Source organism: Panthera pardus, unplaced genomic scaffold (genome assembly GCF_024362965.1).
Source record: "Panthera pardus isolate Hobbes unplaced genomic scaffold, ASM2436296v1 HiC_scaffold_7, whole genome shotgun sequence".
Lineage (NCBI taxonomy): Eukaryota > Metazoa > Chordata > Mammalia > Carnivora > Felidae > Panthera > Panthera pardus.
Window position 1 is genome coordinate 65,428,719 of NW_026527002.1, and position 14,548 is coordinate 65,443,266.

General features: G+C 52.4%; 1 protein-coding gene across 5 annotated transcripts in view; it reads left to right on the forward strand.

Annotated features, from left to right (window-relative positions):
* The first annotated feature begins 1,874 nt into the window (after positions 1-1,874).
* ZHX2 (zinc fingers and homeoboxes 2) overlaps positions 1,875-14,548 on the forward strand; it is a 161,593-nt gene continuing 148,919 nt past the window's right edge. For 4 of the 5 annotated variants that reach the window (XM_053896414.1, XM_053896413.1, XM_019459933.2 and 1 more), the window contains exon 1: positions 1,875-2,344. The gene's annotated coding sequence lies outside the window, so the exon portion shown is untranslated. Of the gene's footprint in view, positions 2,345-3,174; positions 3,401-14,548 lie in introns of those variants that run through there. The other variant, XM_019459932.2, reaches the window with a different exon arrangement.

A 14,548-nucleotide genomic window follows, 5' to 3' on the forward strand; every position in this document is an offset into this window, starting at 1 on the left:
GTTATCAAATGAGTCTGAGAAAGATGCAACACGATCTGGGTCATGGTCTGCGATGAAGTTCTTAATGAATACGTTAAGAGATGCATCAGCGATACGATGCATCGCTTCTTGGGTCTGTGAGCGTCACACAAGAGACCCCTCCCAGGCCAGGGCCTTGTTGTCTGCGTCATTAAAAAACAAAACAAAAAAACCAAAAAAACCAAAAAAACAAAAAACAAAAAACGCCACCAACAAAAAACCAAAACCAACAGACAGACCCTACATGAGCAATAACCGAACAAACAGGTGCAGACCAGTAAGAAAATTTTGCATATGAGCTATTTTTATTGTCAAAACTTCTGGAGACCCAAAGAGCTCTGTTAGAGAAATTGGAGCCCCAAGGGAGACCGTAGAAAAACGTTGTTCAGCCAGTTTCTTGTCCCCAGTCTAGAAAACGAAAATGTCAAAAGGTCACCCAGTGCCTTGGCCACGCAGTCAGCCCCCTAGGCCAGCCGTCCCCACTCCAGTCCCCGTCCTCGCCTCTGGCCACTCCGCCGCGCACGGCCACCTGTTGCGGTCCTGGCGCCCAGAGCTGCGTCGCAAACCGCCGCTAGAGTTCGTTCTAATTCCCCGGAGCAGAGGCTGGCCGGGAAGCCCCGACGCTCCGCGCCTGCTAATCCTCAGGGCGGGCGGGGACTCCGCAGAGCCTCCCAGCCCCAGGCTCCCTTTGTTTTCTCGCTGCGCTCAGACTGTCAGAAGTAGACCCCAGACAACATCCCTCGGCCCGGTTCTGCTAGTGCACGCCCGCGCCCAGCTCAAGCCGGGAAAGGCTGACGCGTCCACATGCCCTTGGAGGGAAACCGGGTCCGTCCGGGCAGGAATGTGCGGCGCAGACAGGTTGCCCGCTGAGATTCCGAAGCGTCCCCGGGATCCGAATTCCTTAGGGCTCCTCAGCGTAGCACTGCTGCAGGAACGCCGCGCCCAGAACGCAAGTTCACGGGTACCGCGCCGCAAGCGAAGGGCAGCGAGATCTTGGCCCGCCCGTACTCTAAAACGCCCGAGGGGAGCCAGGGGGCGGCAGTTAGGGATCTCTTCCCTCCGGGAACGCCAGAGTCCCAGTTCCGAAAGCGACCCGCCCAGCTTCCGAGGGACTTCCCTGCGAGCGCCGCAGGGGTGTGCATTTCTCCGAGTCTGAGAATCCCAGCGAACGGCGGCCCGACAAGAGTTTAAGTCAGCTCCCGGGGCGTCTGTTTGTTTATTGGCTCTTAAGGGAAAAAGTTTGAGGATCTTTAACTAACCTCAGACCTGGCGCAAGCGCAAATCACCGAATCTCCCCAGCAAAAGTCATCTAATTTCAAGTCGTTATATAAGTGGGGGCTCTTTCTCACCCTCCCTACCCCAAGCCCTCTTATTACTATTCCAGGAGCAAAAACGTGTCTCGCTTTAAAAAAAAAAAAAAAAATTTTTTTTTTTTTTTTAGTTATTATTTCCCTGAGTCGGGAGAAGGGAGAAAGCGCAGGCAGCGGCCTGGGCGCGTGGCGGCCCCACCCGAGCACGACCCCTCGTGCTGCGAGAGGGACGCGGGGATCTGGGGTGCCACCCGCTCAGGGCCAGCAGCCGCGCCCCGCGGTCCCTCCGTCTGCCACTCCACGTGGTCAGGATCAACAGTTTGTTGAGCTCATCAGTGACACCTTGAACTTTTCATAAAGAAAATGGGTATTGCACCAGGAGGGTTTGGCCACGGCCGCCGGGCCGGGTCGTGCTTAATATTCAATGATCTCGCTCGCGCCTCCCCCTCCTCCCCTCGCAGAAATTCCACCGAGTCCGTTACTGGGCTCAGACTTTTAAGTTAATTTACTGCCCACCCCCCCACCCCAACCTCGGCTAGTAACCAGCGCCTTTAGGGCTAACCTCCCCCCCAGCTCCCGCCTGAAAATGACATTTCGCCGGCGTCTCCGGAGGGGGCTGAATTTCACTTTGTAACTTTCTGCGGAACCCGAGCCCGGGTGGCAGCTCGGGTGGTGGTATCGTATGCAAATACGCATGCTGACGTTACAGATCATGTGGGTTTTGGCGTAGATTCCCCACTGATCGAGACATTTTTTTTTCCCCTTTTTTTTCCTTCTTTTTTTTTTTTTTTTTTTTTTTCTTTTTAAAATTTTGGCCACTGTTCCCCGTACGGGGGCTTTTCCTGTCCGTCTGTCTGGCAGGCTGGCCGTGCCCCTCTTTCCCACGGAGCCCGAGCCCGGCGCCCAGTGGGGAGTGGGGAGTGGGTGGGGGGAGCCAGCAGAGTTCCATTTTGGAACGCCCGTGCCGCGTCTCCACGCTCCCAGCCCGGGTCCCCGCGTCCCCAGCCCCGGCGCAGGTAAGAAACTTCGCCTCGGCGCCCGGCACCCCCCGCCCGGCGCCGCCAGCCCCGAGCCCCGCACGCCGGGCGCCGGCCACTCCAGCCCAACTTTCCCACCGCCGCCGCCGCTGCCGCGGCTCCCGAAAATGTGTTGTTAATGGGACTTGGCCGGGTTTGTGATTGGAAGAGGGGGTGCGGAGGGGGGGGGGGGTGCGGGCCCTTTCGGCGGGTGGGAGGAAAGAAGAGCATCCGGAGGTGGGGGGAGATTTTTTTTTAAGAGTTTTGATTACAAGTTTGGATAAATGGGAGCCAGACCGAGGAGGAGGAGGAGGAGGAAAAACATGTCTACGTTTCCCTATGTCGACATAAGCCACAAAAAAATATGGCGTCCGCTTTCGACAGGGCGTTACGTAGACCCGACTCTGTTTTTATTTATTTATTTCGTGGCCGGCGCCCTCCCCTCCGTGGCCCAGCTGCGGCGCTTTGTGCAAACGGGGCAGGTCCCGCGGGGACTCCGGCGGGACGTGGCCCCGGCCCGGCGGGTTTGGCGGGGGGGGGCGGGGAGGGGGTCTGCGTGTGCGAGCTGCCCTCCCTCCCCCGCGCTCCCCTCTTCTCCCCTCTCCCGGTGACGATTCGCCGTACTGTGGTGGCAGGAAGCATGACGCCGTGGGCTGAGGCTGCCTCTGCTCTCGTCGCCGCCGGTGGCTGCGGGCGGCCGCCCGAGCTACCTGCCGGGGGGCAGGGCCGGAGCGCGGCGCGGGCCCCACGCCCGGCTCAGGTGGCGGGGCGCCCGCGTGTGTGGGGGGGGGGGTCCGGGGGTGGATCCCCCCCCTCGCTGTCCGCCGCCGGCCGGCCCACGCCCGCGGCCGCCTCTGCCAGCCGAGCCCACGCTCGCCCCCGGAGCGGCAGCTGGCGCTGTGGCGTCCGCCCCACGAGAGGTTCATCTTTGTTGGTGTTGCGGCGTCTTTGTGGCTTCCCCGGGACTTGGTATCCTCGCCTTTGCAAACTTGCCCTTTCCCCCGGCCGCTCTGCAGGAGGCTGCGGAGACGGAGAGCAGCGGAAAGTTGGAAACCAGTGAGCATCACAGGACGGTCCCCTTGGCCCCGTAGCTGTGCGGAGAGCTCGGAGGCGGAGGAGGAGGAGGGTGGCTCGTTAGGCTGGGGAGAAAACTTGGGGAAGCCAAGTTGTGATTTGCTCGGGCTTCCACCTGATTGATCGGCTTCAAAGCCAGTGGGGTCTCTGCCTGCCTTCAGCTGTTTGGGGATGGCCTTTTGTTTGTCCGGAGGTGGGGAGGGGGAAGGTGGGGGAATGGTGACTTTCCCTGGACCCGTCCCCTTTGGAAGAGGTATTGCCCGGCGGGCCCCGGGGTCCCCTGAGTCTTGTCAGGCCCTAGAATTCTTCCCCCACCTGATCTCTGATGATCTCCTTATCTCCCAAGTTAGCAGCTCACCAGGTCTGAGGCAGGCCCCGATGGGCAGGTTTTGGAGGGGCAGGAAGTCCCCCTCTTCATCCCCTGGGTAGTTCAGACCTACACTTACCCTCTTAAAACATCACACACACACACAGGCACACACTCTCAGACTTGCAATACACTCACACTCCTTTATGTAGAGCAGAAATTAATGCCTGTTGAAGTGAAGGGGGTGAGGTTCTGAGGGCTCTTCAAGATTTCAGTCAAAAGGTGATTTTCTATTTATGAGGGCCCTGAGTTTAAGCAGTTCAGTCCCAGGGCAGTAATGTCAAAAAGCATTTGGATGACAACCAAGTGGAATAAATATCTTGTAAAATGGCGTGTTTAAAAGTAAAAATAGATTAATGGAACCCTCAAGTGCTTCAATGGAACTAACATAAAGGGTTGATTCAAGTTTAAAGGGAAAATTATATTAAGCCATATACACATCTTCTTTCACTGCCCCGGGGGGTGGGGAATCTACAAGTAAGACTGAAATGTGTCACCGACAGGAACAGGGACCTGTGATCCGTGGGAATCTCGTTGGTGTGGAAACGCTGTGCTCTTTGATCGTTCTTGTGTGCATGTACCTTCTGGCCAGGTTTGATGTCAACTAGGATCCAGCTGAAGTTAACAGCTCTTAAGGGGCAATTCAGAGGTCAGTGATTTAGGGGACATCAGATGTATTAACCAATCCCCATTTAAAGGAAAAGATCAAAATGACAGTGTTTGTGGGCACTCCAGAAGGGTATTCTCCCGATGTAAATGCAGCGTATCTTGACGTGCGGAAAGGTGATCCCCATACCAAGGGTCTCACCTCCATCAGGGCTGTGGGATTGAGTGGGATGCCTGGTGTTTGGCAAAAAGAATAGTGACGATATTTGATAATGACTGCTAGTGTTTACTGTTTTCATATGCCAGGCACAATGGTTAGTTTTTTGTGTGCTTTATCATTTAGTTCTTAGCATAACCCTGTGAGATAAGTGCAATTATTATCCTCAGGTTACAGTTGAGGAAACTGAGGCTCAAAGAGGTGAAGGAATTTGCCCAGAGCTGCAGAGCAGAAAGTGAAGTCAGTGTTCCGAGCCGGGCCCTATTTCTTAGCCTTAAACACTCCTGTTACAGCAGTTCTCATTGGAACGAGTCCTCATTAGAAGGGAAAAGTAAAGGGACAGGTGTAGTTATGAAAAAGAAGGAACAGTGACACTGCCCTGGGGTCTGAACTCCAGAATTTTCCTGGGTTTTATTCCTTCATTCACTTATTTAGCAGCTACGTGTTGATTTATTTGTTCATTCAGCAGCTGTGATAGTCATCATCCTAATAAGAGTGCAGTCATTAAACACTTTTATATGCCAAGAACCCTTATAAGTGCTCGTGATTATTTTGTCTTCGTGACATCCCTGGGGGGTAAGTACTGTCAGTCTCTCCTTTTTATGGATGAGGAAGCAGAGGCACAGAGAGCACAGAGGTTGCCCAAGACCAAACAGTAAGAGCACCAGACCCCAGAACACGCACACTTTGACCCCAGAACCAGCTCACTCCAGTGCGCTGCGCTAGACATTATGGAGAGACTGGCGACAGAAAGCCCCCTAACCTCAATGCAAAACCCTGCTCCAGGCACTGTGGAGGTGCTGGCGGGGTCCAGACCCCCTACCCCCGAGGAATCTGAGCAGACCGGCAGGCCCAATCAAGCAGGATTAACTAAGTGCTGTAATTGAGAAAAGTACTGCGGAAGCACAACGAAGGGTGTAATTATTGTGCTCTGAGGGAATCGTGGAGGTTTTCCTAAAGGGGGTGGCATCTGAACTGACCCATGGAATGAGAAGGACCAATGTCTGGAGGTGTGTCAGATATGATTGTATTCAGCTGTTAGCAGCAGCGATCCTGACCACTGGTGAGGTAGCCAGATGGGGGCTTACTCGTGTCAGACAAGAGGGGGGAGTGGGACGATGCCTGGGCTGTACCACTGGGGACCCAGGCTCTGTCTTTCCACTACACCATCCTTAGCTGTAGGCCTCCGATCCCAGGTGTGTGTTCTTGAGGTGGAAAGGTGGCTGCCACGTGTCCGGGCTTCACATCTCCATCCCAGGAAAGAGAAAGCAGGATGAACGAGGCATTGAACGTGTGGCTACTAGGGCTTTACTGTTACATTGGGAAGAGATGCCCCTCTCAGGGACTTCTGTCCTTGGTTCATCAACCAGAACTGCACTGCCCGGCCACCCACACGTACCAGGGAGGGCAGCCCTGCATTTTTAAGGTAGGCACATTGCTTCCGTGAACAAACTGGGGTGAATGGTGGGATGGTTGTTGAGTTGGCAGATAAAGTGTGTGTGGCCTAAGAGGAGAAGAGGAAGAAAGGTATTTCTGGTGAAGGTAAAGCTGTGTCCTGGAAGCAGAGCATATTCTGAGGAGGTGGAGAGGGGGATGGAGGGACAGTTGTGCAAAGAGATGATTGCAGACTTGAGGGTGGACGTGGAGGAGGGTGGCTGGTAATCCATAGGTACTGGGGAGCTATGGCAGGTTTCCGAGGACGCGTGTCAAGCATTTAGGAAGGTAAGACTGACAGCAGTGTGCCTTGTGCAGACAAATCAGCTCGGTTCTGGTTTGAAATAAAAAGTTTCAGACCAGGGGACCAGTTTTGCCTTAGGGCAAAAAGAAGACAGAGTGCAGTAAGAAAGTGAGGGATGATGGGGAGCTTTTCTTTTAGGTCCTGCCAATAGGAATCCCAAATTAACCCAATGCTAGTCAGCTGTTACGAGGATGTAAGTAGCTCTCCCTTTTCATAGCTCAGTTACTGAAAGCTGTGGAGGTAGGTACCATTAGTCCCCAGACACTACAGTTGGCCTTTGTCCTGATCCTCAGACTGCTAGGTATTACCTGCATCAGAATAACTTTGGTCATGACCGTTCACCTTTGCTTTAAATGGACAGGATGATATCAGGAGGCCTCAGAGGCCCTTCTGTTAGGTTCCCCGCTCTGGATTCCTCCAGCAAGGACTGATTCTCTGCTCAATTTATTAGCTACTCTCTAAACCTCAATTTCCTCATCTCGAAAATAGAGATCGTTCTAATAGCTGCCTGATGAGTTGTTGTGAAGCTTTGGAAGAAATTTGTAAAAGAGCTGAGCACAGCGCCTAACACTGTGTTCAGCAAATATCACCTGCTGTCACCATCATCACCACCAGCATCATCACTGTCACTGCCACAACCTCTGGCATGTGACTTTATTGTATCCTTGAGATGCCAAGTGATTAACATACATGGATTTTATCATTGATTCCAAGACCCAGACTGCCCCCGTCTTATTGCATTCCCCCCCCTCACGCATACGCACTGGTTAGTGGCAGGTCCGAGTAACCACTGAAATGGAAAGCCTTCCCAGAAAATCGCCGTGAGACCCCGGTGCAGTGTTCAGGTAGGATAATGTGCTGTGTCATAGTCAAATCCAGACAGCGCGGTTCTGAAAGGATGCCTGACTACTCACATGGCCCCGTGGTAGACGATAAAGTAGACATTGTTTTTAGTAGTGACAAGGTAGTTTCGTTTTTAACTTGGGGGGGGGGGGAGTCCCTCCTGGTTCCCCTCCCCCACCCTTCTCTAAAGCCCCCTCCCGGCATCCAACAGGTTGTGATTTTAAGAATCACCCACAATGTGTTTCCTGTTCCTATGCTTATAGTCTTACTTTTAAGAGGGGCCGATTGGGGGTGGTGTGAGTGTGTGTGTGGGTGTGGGTGTATAACAGACCCCCACGGAGAAAAACAGTCGTGACAACAGTGTATCAGTTTCCACCCAAACTTTAAAATGGAATAAAAGAGGCCAGAGCCAGACCTGATTTTCTTGCTTACCCCTCTTGTTTACCACCCTGGTGAACAATTTTCAGTAAAAAGCCACAGTGCACACACACTTTCTTCCTCCCCTCTGCCTGCCTCCACACCTCTAGTACTAGAAACACTTAGTGGACATTAAATCTTATTACAGGGTGTTTTGCTGCGATAGAGTTGCCACATAGAATCTGCAGTGAATGAAATACTTGTACTGTTGATCCATGGGGAATCAGTATTTGTAAGGAGCGTGCCCCCGGCGTTCACTTTGGTGTAAGAGATTTGTGGTATGTTTTGGGGGTGCACAGGCTTGGTTTGGGATAGAAAAGTGAAAAGCGTATGATGGGTTTACTTTTGAGTGTCAAGCCATGCTTGGTTTACCCCGCAGGGGGAAACCAGCAAAATCTTGGGAACCATTTGCTGTCCAATTCAGTGTGGGCAGTGGACTCATGGATCCCTGGGGCCTCAGAGAGTGTCCAGATTGAGTTAGCTCCTTCTTTGGGAGGGAATCCTCCCTGTTGGGGGCCCTGGACAGACTGTGGGAGAGAGGAGTCTGCTGTTGAGAAAGGAAGAGGGAAGACGTGAGCAAGAGCTTCTGGGCTCCGGGTTCTCCTTGGCCCGGTTGGATGCCTGCAGCTGCAGCTTCTAGACTCCGAAACATCTGCAGAAAACCAAGGAAGGACCAGAAGTCTAAATTGAGGCAGCATGCGTGCATGCCCTGGCTGTGCAAACATTATGGTTTAAGTCAGTGTTGCAGAAAGACTCCAGGAAAACACTCCTCGGTGGGGCTGACGTCCATGCCCCACCCCCAGCTGTCTTGCTCCCCCTCCCGCTTTGTCCCCTCTGACTGGTGAGGCTGAACGAATACGAAGTTCCCTATACCCCCAGAACACCACAGACACACAGTGTTGCTGCCTTAATCACAGCGATGCGTCGCCCAGATTGAGCACCTGCTGTGTACCCGGCCCTCTGCTAAATACTCTCACTATGTCATTCAGTCTGACTATGAGTAGTACTTTGAGAGCAGGGTCGTAGCCCAGTTTTAAAGACAGGAAACCAAAGCTCAGAAAGGTTAGTTACTTGCCGAAGGTCACAGAGAGAAAGTAGCCAAGTCAGGATTCAAATTCAGATCAGTCTGATCCCAAAGCTGATGTCCTTTTTTTTTTTAAGTAGTTTTTTTTTTTTTTTAATTATTTTGAGAAAGAGAGAGACCGAGCACACAAGCCGAGGAGGGGCAGAGAGAGACAGAGAGAGAGAGAGAGAGAGAGAGAGAGAGAGAGAGAATCCCAAGCAGGCTCCACACTGCCTGCTTACAGGCACTGCCACAGTGCCAAGCTGGATGTGGGGCTTGAACCCACGAACCGTGAGATCATGACCCGAGCCGAAGTCAAGAGCAGGACGCCTAACCGACTGAGCCACCCACGTGCCCCGCAAGGCTGATGCTGTTAGTCATCACCAGGTCTTTCTGAAATCTTGTGGAGGTGCCCCACCCCAGCCTAGGAGGAAGTATGGGGAGAAGGGACAGTTTTAGAATGTGCTTCTAGACGGTCTGATTGCTTTTCTGCTAAAGGGGTATAGGGGTGTGGGCGTTCATGCATGCGTGAGGATGCGTGTGTGTAAGTTTAGTCAAAACAAGAGAATTCCAAATCCATGCTTGTGATCCAACTGCCCCACCCCAAAAAGACAACTCTAAAGCCTCCAGCAGTGTCTATGACAGAACATTCCCCAGGGGGCACTGCCCCCTTTCTACCCTCTCCTTGGCTGTAGGGAGGAGGAATCCCAGCGGGCTACAGGCTGCACTCCCGGGACTGATGAGAATCCGGGTGCTACTTTCAGGATGCTGAACAGCCTTTCCAGCCAATAGGGGAAGGAGATGGAGGGAGCAGGCGTTGGGAGAGGAGATGGCTGTGTTGCTGTTTTTATACAATAAAAGAGGATCATTGTAATTGGGAGCCCTTGAATCATAACACGTCTGCCTATGGCTCTCTCCAGCTGCAGAGCCATTTAGTTAAATAGCGCACAGAAAACTCCTTTCAGCAGATATTACTTTCCCGCTGTTCTTAAATACAAGACTGAGCTGAATTGCTGTAAGGACAAAGCCATCTCAGCGCCCCCCCCCCCCCGCCCCCGCCTCCCGCCCTGGGTGTACCCAGAGCCCTCGCGGAATTTCCCTGGCCTGTGGAGGAGGACATTTAGAAATTATTTTCCTTTGCACTGCACCCTTGCCTTTTTGGAAGCAGCTCCTTTAAGATATTTGCACACAGTCTGGTCAGAGTTGGATGTCATAGTCAAGTTGTTTATGGGGGGTAGTGACCCAGAAGGGGCAGAGAGAGGCCAGAATGCCAGTGCGGGTAGAGATGGGGTGTGTCCTTGCTTTTGGAGGAGGGCGGTGGGAAATGGAGAGATACGGACCGACAACTAGAAGCTGGGAAGACTGCCCCCAGGTCAAGAAATTTAGAGGAAGGGATGGCAGTGGCTCCAGGCAGGAGCAGAGAAGAAGCACAGACCCTCACCTAACCTCCCCTAACAGAGCGCCGAGGGCTCATTACCCTGTACTTTCTTCCCGGGAACTTTGTGTTACAGAATTAATTAGGAGAATGCGGTGAACTTCTGCCAGAGCCGCGCAGTTCAGGAGAGTGGAAGATTTCACAGCGTTCCCAGGAGCAGGGGCTTTTGGGCGCACAGAGCCACAGAGTGGACACGGTTTGGGTCACTCCATGGGTTAATGGTAGACATTCCAAAGATGGAGGGCTGTATTCAGCAGCGTGAAATTGAACACGGCCTGACGTCAGCACTTTCAGAAATGGGATTTATGGGTCTTCTGGTACAAACTCTAATGTCCTCTGGGGTCCCTGGAGGACGATCGTGGGGACCGGGGGATGAGTCTAATAGCAACATGGTGCATTAGTGGGATCAAGGAATGTTCCGGCTGGAAGAAACTTCAGGGAGCACTTAGTCCATCTTAGGGAAACTGAGGCCCAAAGAAGTAAGGGATCACACGATTATATGGCAGAGTATTACTTTCCTCTTCTATAGCTTGAGGCTCTTCGGTTTCCTCGAGCCTTCCCTAACCTAGCCTCTTTTCCTCTGTCCAGTCAACGAACACCTGCCAGAGGATGAAAACGACATCCCTCAGGAAGTCCTCAGTCATTTGGCCCTTAGCAACTGCAGTGATCGTCGCACTGACATTATAGGAGCAATGCTGAGCCCTTTTTGTGGATTAGCTCGTGAGAATCCCAAGAGATACAAGAACCCTTTTATTTCCACTTAACAGGCGAGGAACAGCAGAGTGGGAAGCCCTCTGTCCGAGGTTTCTGGGAGCCAGGCAGTCTTCTTCCGTACCGGTGCTCCCCAGGCATGGGCCCATGCCACCTGTCCTGCCCTCTGTGCACCTGTGGCTCCTCCATATCTGATTAGAACCAGCGGCCAAGCCACCAGCCAGCGCCGAGGGTAACACAAGGGTGCACGTGCAGTTAGGGCTTGACAAAGGGCTTTTTTAAAAATGGTCTTTATTTATTTTGAGAGAGTGTGTATGCATGGGAGTGGGGGAGGGGCAGAGAGAGCAGAGAGAGAGAATCCCAAGCAGGCTCTGCAATGTCAACACAGAGCCCGACACGAGGCTCCATCTCACAAACCGCGAGATCATGACCTGAGCTGAAATCAGGAGTCAGACGCTTAACTGAGCCACCCGGGCAGACAAAGGGCTTTCTTGTGCATAGTTGGTTTTTTCCCCCCAGTGTGTCGAATGCCAACTGTATGTAGGTTCCTCACACCCTCACACCATCGTCCAGGTCGTTTGCACAGCAGCCCTGCTGAGCAGATAGTGTGAAGGTCAGGGCCAGGATTCCAGCACAGGTCTGTGGAATCCAAGACTGGAGCAGTTCTAGCCACATCAGGCATGCTGCAGCCATAACCCACTGATTGGGAGAACTCTGTGGGCAGGGACAGGTCACTTAGGGATACAGAATCACCAGTTGACTGCCCAGGTTAGTTTCCCTGATGTCCCCCTAAAAGTAAAGGAATCTGAGGCACTTCAGGCAACTTGCAGCTGAGCAGCAGATACTTCTTTGAGCATGTTAAGAAGTACCAATTATAATATATGGGGCAGTATGTGCCAAGCCCTGTGCAGCTCTGTACGTGGGTCCTAGAGTTAGCCCCTATTTTAAAATAGCTTACGGTGTAGTGTAGATACCTTAGAATTCACCCAGGTATAAGATGTACAATTAACTGATATCTAGTGTATTTACAGTTGTGTAACCATCACAACAATGTAGTTTTAGAACATTTCTGTCATCTCAAAGACAGATCCTGTGTCCATTAGCAGTCACTTCCCAGCCCCCTCCCAGCCCCCTTCCCCAAGCCTTAGCAACCTGAGCTACCTTCTGTCCTATAGACCTGCCCTTGTTGGACATTCCACATGGGAGAAACCGTGTAATCTGTGGTCTTCCCTATTTAATTTCTTTCGCTTCACATAATGTTTTTGAGGCTCATCCGTATTATAGTATGCATCTGTACTTCATTGTTTTTATGGCTAAATAGTATTCCATTGTGTGGCTATGCCTGCGAGGGCTGCCATCACAAAATGCCACAGACTGGGTGGCTTAAACAACAGGCATTTATTTTCCTACAGTTCTGGAGGCTGGACGTTCAAGATCAAGGTGTCAGCACATTGGATTTCTTCTGAGGCCTCTCTCCTTGGCTCGCAGATGGTTTCCTTCTCACTCTGTCCTCACACGGCCTTTTCTCTGTGCACACACATCCCTGGTGTCCCTCTGTATGTCCAGATTTCCTCTTAAAGGACACCAGGCACATTGCTCTAGGGCCCACACTAATGACTTGTTTTAACTTAGTCACTTCGTTAAAGGCCCTATCTCCAGGGTCATTTGGGTGGCTCAGTCGGTTAAGGGTCCGACTTCAGCTCAGGTCATGATCTCACAGTTCGTGGGTTCGAGCCCCGCGTCAGGCTCTGAGCTGCTGGCACAGAGCCTGCTTGGGATTCTCTCTCTCTCCCTCTCTCTCTGCCTCTCCCCTGCTTTCTCTCTCCCTCTCTCTTAAAAATAAATAAATAAACATTAAAAAAAAAAAAAAGGCCCTGTCTCTGAATACAGTCACATTCTGGGGTCCTGGGGATAGAGCTTCAATGTATGAATTGGGGGGGGGGGGGCGCGGAGCACACAATCCAGCCCATATTTTGTTTATCCATTCACCTGTCAACAATTGGATTTCTACATTTGGGGCATTATAATAATGCTGCTGTGAACACTTGTGTGCAATGTTTGTGTGGAGGTGTGTTTTCATTTCTCTCGGGAGGATACGTGGGAGTGGAACTGCTGGATTGGATGGTCACTCTATGCTTTCCTTTTTGAGAAAACGCCAAGCTCTTCTCCAAAGTGGCAGCACCCTCGCACACTCCCAGCAGCAGTACATGAGGGTTCTGATTTCGCCAGGTCTTTGCCAGTCCTTGGCATTGTCGTCGGTCCCATTTTACAGGTGAGGAAACTGAGCACAGCGTGGGGAAGGTCAGTCACATGCCTAGCGGGCAGGGTTCACGCACTGGTCTGACCAGTGAACTACCCGGGGCCTGGACTGGGTGAGGCAAACGAGGCACCCAGTGTGCAAAATATAAGGTGGTGCTCGCTCCCGGGCTCCTGCAAATGCAGGGTCAGCGCTTGAGAGGGAGTGCCTCCTTCAGTTCTGCGTCCTGGGTGCCTAGTTTGCCACTGCCTCACCCTTGTCCTGGCCTTGCCACTGTGTGTAGGGTACTGTGCTCAGTATTGGGAGCAGGGGAAGGGACACAGATGACCAAGCCCCAGCCTCTTCCCTGGAGGTGTTCTCAGTCTAGCTGGGGAACGTGTGCATTTGCTGGTCTACACAGTGGGCCTAGCTGGACTTGCAGGCCTGGAACCCCTGCTGCTAAGGCCGCTGTGTGAATTATAGGGGGTAACACCTGTAAAGTACTTAGCACAGCACCCGGCACCTAGGCAGTGCCCTAGAAATGCTGGCTCATATTGTTTTGTTATCCGACATATCTCTGACCTCATGTACTATGAGGCTGCCTCTGAGTCACTGTGGTTTGAGGGATATCCCAGTGCCATGAATTGATGACTGGGGGCCACACCCCTACCCCACAGAAGTGGCCATCACCCAGCGAGAGCAGGAACTGGTCATCCAGGCTCTTCAGACCTGCCGAGCCTGTCCTGGCGGACCCTGGTGGGTCCTGTCCCCAGAGCCCAGCGGTGGCTCCACTCGAGCTTCTGGCATTTCCTGGCTGGGCTGTAGTGACGCTCTTGTGTCTGGCTGTGTTACCTCCAGAGCCATAGTGTGATTCCTGTGCTCCCAGGTGTGAGAAAGTACCTGATGGGTAGTGCTTGGGGCCGAGGTGAGGCAGGGAAGGGTGGCTTCCGGTCCTTTCTGCTGAGCTGACAGTCCCCTGGTTTTCTCCAGCTGGGAGAAAGAGCCCTGTGTGTGGCTCCACTTATAACCAGATCAGCCTGCGGGTCTTTCAGGGTTGGGAGGGGTGCACTGATTGATCCTGGTAGGGGATTTGTGGAATCAACTTCAAGATTTCTGGATATAGAAGATATGTGCCAGTTACAAAAATGATAGGAATTTGCAGTCCTTAAATACCACATCTGATCGTGTTTCCTTACCCTCCTAAAAAGCTCCCCATGTCACTGGTTGTCCAGGAGTCACAAACCCAAATGCTTTCAGGGGCTTTGAAGGTAGTATAGAAGAGTGAAGGGGTGAAGTATAGGGCAGTAGAAAGCAGTGGGGAATGGGTCAAAGTGGAAAGCATATGCCCAGTCTAAAGGCATTCAAAATCAATTTTTTCCCATTGTGCTTTCCTGTCTATTCTGAGGACTCCCACTTAGTAACTTCTAACCCGTAGGATCAAGTCCAAATTCCTGACCCTAGCATGGTGGCTCTTGGAGAGCTGACCTCTGCCTACCA